Source organism: Heptranchias perlo, unplaced genomic scaffold (assembly GCF_035084215.1).
Source record: "Heptranchias perlo isolate sHepPer1 unplaced genomic scaffold, sHepPer1.hap1 HAP1_SCAFFOLD_47, whole genome shotgun sequence".
Taxonomy (NCBI): Eukaryota; Metazoa; Chordata; class Chondrichthyes; order Hexanchiformes; family Hexanchidae; genus Heptranchias; species Heptranchias perlo.
In genome coordinates this window covers 3,582,533-3,588,458 of record NW_027139484.1, presented here as the reverse complement: position 1 = coordinate 3,588,458, position 5,926 = coordinate 3,582,533, and the positions used below count along the sequence as shown (strand labels likewise).

General features: G+C 43.5%; 1 non-coding gene across 1 annotated transcript; it reads left to right on the top strand.

Moving 5' to 3' along the window:
• Nucleotides 1-5,387: 5,387 nt before the first annotated feature.
• On the top strand, nt 5,388-5,605 carry LOC137313386 (small nucleolar RNA U3). Its single transcript, XR_010961038.1, has one exon. It is a non-coding gene; the product is annotated as a small nucleolar RNA U3 (small nucleolar RNA).
• Nucleotides 5,606-5,926: the final 321 nt, after the last annotated feature.

The window sequence follows — 5,926 nt, the reverse complement described above, 5'->3', positions numbered from 1 at the left end:
ATTACATACCTTATATTACATTCTGTACAATACAAGGTGGGGTGGATTCAGTACATATCTTATATTACATTCTGTACAATACAAAGGTGGGGTGGTCATAGTACCTATCTTAATATACATTCCATACAATACAAGGTGGTGTGGACACAGTACATATCTTAATATACATTATGTACAATAGAAATGTGGGGTGGACACAGTACCTATCTTAATATACAGTCTGTACAATACAAGGTGGGGTCGACTCAGTACATATCTTATATTACATTCTGTACAATACTAAGTGGGGTGGACTCAGTACATATCTTATAGTACATTATGTACAATACAAGGTGGTGTGGACTCAGTACATATCTTATATTACATTCTTCACAATAAAAGGTGGGGTGGACTCAGTACATATCTTATTTTACATTCTGTACAATACAAGGTGTGGTGGATTCAGTACATATCTTATATTACATTCTGTGCAATACAAGGTGGGGTGGACACATTACATACCTTATATTACATTCTGTTCAATACAAGGTGGGGTGGATTCAGTACATATCTTATATTACATTCTGTACAATACAAGGTGGGGAGGACTCAGTACATATCTTATATTACATTCTGTACAATACAAGGTGGGGTGGACAAGGTACATACCTTATATTACATTCTGTACATTACACAGTGGGTTGGACTCAGTCCATATCTTATATTACATTCTGTACAATACAAGGTGGGGTGGACTCAGTACATATCTTATATTACATTCCGTATAATACAAGGTGGGGTGGACTCAGTACATATCTTTCTTACATTCTGTACAATACAAGGCGGTGTGGACTCAGTACATATCTTATATTACATTCTGTATAATACAATGTGGGGTGGACTCAGTACATATCTTATATTACATTCCGTATAATACAAGGTGGGGTGGACGCAGTACATATCTTATATTACATTCTGTACAGTACAAGGTGGGTTGGCCTTGAACATCAGCAAGTCCGCATAAAAGGATTTGCTGATCCTTAGTATTTTGGTCTGTGAAGACGTCACCGAGCCCTCTTCCTCCTTCAGGCTGCTGATCACCAGAGGTCTCTCGGTGCAGATTCTGGAGCGGACTCTGGACCGGGACATGATGCTTGAGGCTTCTTGAACTGGACGGGTCTCATCACCCCCTCCCGCCCCCCGCCGTGAGATCACAGGGTGAGGCCCCTTTTACTGCATAGGTCATACTGTGAGATAATATTTCAAGAGTGTATTCGGGACTGTTTCTTAGATCAATACGTCGGGAACCAACAAAGGAACAGGCCATTTTGGATCTGGTAATGGTTAACGAAACAGTTTAATTAATGATCTCAAAGTAAAGGTTCCCTTGGGAAGCAGTGATCATAACATGATAGAATTTCACATCCAGTTTGAGAGCGAGGATTTTGGGTCTGAAACTAATATATTAAACTTAAATATGGGCAATTATAAAGGAATGAGGGCGGAATTGGCTAAAGTGGACTGGGTGAACAGATTAGATGGTATGATGGTGGATAAGCAGTGGCAAACATTAAAAAATATATTTTATGACTCGCAACAAAAATATATCCCTGTGAGGAGGAAAGATGCCATAAAAAGGATGAACCAACCATGGCTAACCAAGGAAGTCAAGGATGGTACCAGGTTAAAAGAAAAAGCAGATAACATGGCAATGGTTAATGGTAAGCCCTAAGATTGGGAAAACTTTAAAAACCAGCAAAGGATGACGAAAAGAATAATAAAGAGGGAGAAAATAAATCATGTGAGTAAACTAGCAAGAAATATAAAAACTGACAGTAAAAGCTTCAACAAGCATATAAAATGGAAAAGGTTAGCTGAAGTAAACATTGGTCCCTTAAAGGATGAGACTGGGGAAATAATAATAGAAACAAGGAAATAGCAGAGGAATTGAACAGATATTTTGTCTCTGTCTTCACAGCAGAAGACACGAATAATGTACCAATAATAGCAGAAAACCAAGGGACAAAGGGGAGGGAGGAACTAAAAACAATCACTATCACTAGAGAAAAAGTACCAGGTAAACTAATGGGTCTAAAGGCTGACAAGTCCTCTGGACCTGATGGCTTGCATCCGAGGGTCTTAAAGGAAGTGGCTACAGAGATAGTGGATGGTTTGGTTGTAATCTTCCAGAATTAACTAGATTCTGGAAAGGTCCGAGCGGATTGGAAAACCGCAAACCTAACACCTCTATTCAAGAAGGGAGTGAGGCAGAGAGCAGGTAATTATAGACCAGTTAGCCTAACATCTGTCATTGGGAAAATGCTACAATCCATTATTAAGGAAGTAGCAGCAGGACATTTAGAGACTCATAATACAATCAAGCAGAGTCAACATGGTTTTATGAAGGGGAAATCGTGTCTGACAAATTTATTAGAGTTTTTTGAGGAAGTAATGGGAAGGGTGGATAAAGGGGAAACAATGGATGCAATATATTTGGATTTCCAAAAGGCATTCGATAAGGTGCCACATAAAAGATTACTGCGCAAGTTAAGAGCTCATGGTATTGGGGGTAATGTACTGGCATTGATAGAGGATTGGATAACTAACAGAAAACAGAGAGTCGGGATAAAAGAGTCATTTTAAAAATGGCAATCTGTAACTAGTGGGGTGCCGCAGGGCTCAGTGCTGGAGCCTCAACTATTTACAATATACATCAATGACTTGTATGAAGGAAAAGAGTGTCTTGTGGCCAAATTTGCTGATAATACAAAGACAGGTGGAAAAGCAAGTTGCGATGAGGACACAAAGTGTCTGGTAATGGATATTGACAGGTTAAGCGAATGGGCAACATTTTGGCAGATGGAATATAATGTGGGAAAATGTGAAGTCATCCGCTTTGGGAGGAAAAATAAAAAGCAAAATATTATTTGAATGGAGAAATACTACAAAATGCTGCGGTACAGAGGGATCGGGGTGCCCTTGTAAATGAAACACAAAAAGTCAACATGTAGGTGCAGCAGTTAATCCGGAAGGCAAACGGAATATTGGCCTTTAATTCTAGGGGAATGGAATATAAAACAGGGAAGTCATGCTACAACTGTACAGGGTGCTGGTGTGACCACACCTGGAGTAATGCGTACAGTTCTGGTGCCCTTATTTAAGGAAGGACATACTTGCATTGGAGGCAGTTCAGAGAAGGTTCACAAGGTTGATTCTAGGGACGGAATGGTTGTCTTATGAGGAAAGATTGAACAGGTTGGGTCCATACTCATTGGAGTTTAGAAGAATGAGAGGAGATCTTATTGAAACATACAAGATTCTGAGGGGACTCGATAGGGTAGATGCTGTGAGGATGTTACCCCTCATGGGGGAATCTAAAACTAGGGGACATAGTCTCAGTATAAGAGGTCGCCCGTTTAAGAAGGAAATGAGAAGGAATTCCTTCTCCCAGAGGGTCGTGAATCTTTGGAATTCTTTACCCCAAAAAGCTGTAGAGGCTGAGTCATTGAATACATTCAAGGCCGAGTGAGACAAATTTCTGATCAGCAAGGGAGTCAACGGATATGGGGAAAAGGCGGAAAATTGGAGTTGAGGTAAAAATCAGATCAGCCATGATCTCATTAAATGGCGGAGCAGGCTCGAGGGCCCGAATGGCCTGCTCCTGCTACTATCTCTTATGGTCTTCAGGTCTTATGATGAGGTCAAGTAGGTTTTTCCCTCGTGTTGGTTCACTCACCACCTGTCGTAGGCCCAGTCTGGCAGCTGTTTTCTTCAGGACTCGGCCAGCTCGGTCAGTAGTGGTGCTACTGAGCCACTCTTGGTGATGGACGTTGAAGTCCCCCACCGAGAGTATATTCTGTGCCCTTGCTACCCTCAGTCCTTCCTCCAATTGGTGATCAACATGGTGGAGGACTAATTCATCAGCTGAAGGAGGGCGGTAGGTGGTAATCACAGGAGGTTGCCTTGCCCATGTTTGACCTGATGACATGAGACTTCTTGGGGTCCTGAGTCAATGTTAACTACTTCCAGGGCCATTCTCCCCTGACTGTATACAGCTGTACTGCCAGCCCTGGTGAGCCTGACCTGCCGGTGGGACAGGACATAACTGTGGAACAATGATCACAGTTTAAGTGTCAAGCACTCACTGTCTGAATCAATGATCACAGTGCTGGGTCACCCACCCACAGTGTGAGTCAATGATCACAGTGCTGGGTCACCCACCCACTGTGTGAATCAATGATCACAGTGATGGGTCACCCACCCACTGTGTGAATCAATGACCACAGTGCTGGGTCACTCACCCACTGTGTGAATCAATGATCACAGTGCTGGGTCACTCACCCACTGTTTGAATCAATGATCACAGTGCTGGGTCACTCACCCACTGTGTGAATCAATGATCACAGTGCTGGGTTACTCACCCACTGTGTGAGTCAATGATCACAGTGCTGGGTCACCCATCCACTGTGTGAATCAATGATCACAGTGCTGGGTCACCCACCCACTGTGTAAATCATCGGGTCTTGACAGGGTAGATGCTGAGAGATTGTATCTCCTGGCTGGACAGTTTAGATAGGGGGCATGGTTTCAGGATAATGGGTCGGCCATTTAAGACTGAGATGATGAAGAATTTCTTCACTCAGAGGGTGGTGAATCTTTGGAATTCTCTACCCCAGAGGGCTGTGGATGCTCAGTCGTTGTGTATGTTCAAGGCTAAGGTGGATAGACATTTGGATTTTTTTTATTCGTTCGTGGGATGTGGGCGTCGCTGGCGATGCCAGCATTTATTGCCCATCCCTAATTGCCCTTGAGAAGGTGGTGGTGAGCCGGCTTCTTGAACCGCTGCAGTCCGTGTGGTGAAGGTTCTCCCACAGTGTTGTTAGGAAGGGAGTTCCAGGATTTTGACCCAGCGACAATGAAGGAACGGCGATATATTTTCAAGTCGGGATGGTGTGTGACTTGGAGGGGAACTTGCAGGTGGTGTTGTTCCCATGTACCTGCTGCTCTTGTCCTTCTGGATGGAATCAAGGGATCTGGGGATCGAGCAGGAAAGTGGAGTTGAGGTTGAAGATCAGCCATGATCTGATTGAAGGGCGGAGCCGTCTCAAGGGGCTATATGGCCGACTCCTGCTCCTATTTCTTACATTCTTATGTTCTTATGATCAGGACAGTTGCTGGAGGCCGGTATCTACATTATGCAAATTAGTGCCTACTGAGTCATGGCTGCAAGACAGAAACGCTTTTTTTTCACAGAATTATAAGTTTACAAAAGGTGAAGCGAAGATTAATTGCGTTTTTATTCGATTCCCTGCCGGGTGCAATGAATGGTGGAAGAATTGGTCCGCGCTCAGCATGTGTTAAAGGGGGCTCGCTGAGGGTGGAGAGCGGTGTTGCGGCATCTTTTCAGTAAGACTGTACTTTTAGGGATCATTTCTATAGTTTTTGAACTTGAGAAATGTGTTCTGAAGTGTTTGGTCTCACTAAACACGAGGAGGAGATGGAGCTTTTCCTTCTGAGCGTGAAGCGGGTTGCAAGTGTTGTTTTATACCAGCGCTTGTGGCCATTGATGACCGTTCCCTTCTCTCAGTGTGCGAGAAGTGGAAGAAGGAAATGCATTCTGAGTGGTTCGTGTTTCTACAGCTCAAAAGCAGCAATATTTATCCGGTAATTATTTTATATTTAAAGGTGCTTCTCTCCAACGAGAGTGTAAGTCTTTGCCACCTCAGCCGAGCTCGTACTGCTCTCTGTTGCTCTTCCCCTCCTTTTTCGGTTTTGAACTCATCACTGAACTGATTCGGCACAGTCGCTGAAATAACGTAGTTAATGGGGCACAAAATCTCGGCTTGCAGTACTGAGGGACTTGCATTACTGATTAAAACGTTGCTCCGCCTGCCATCTCAGGTGGATGTAAAAGATCGCATGACGCTATTTCGAAGAACTTGAGGGG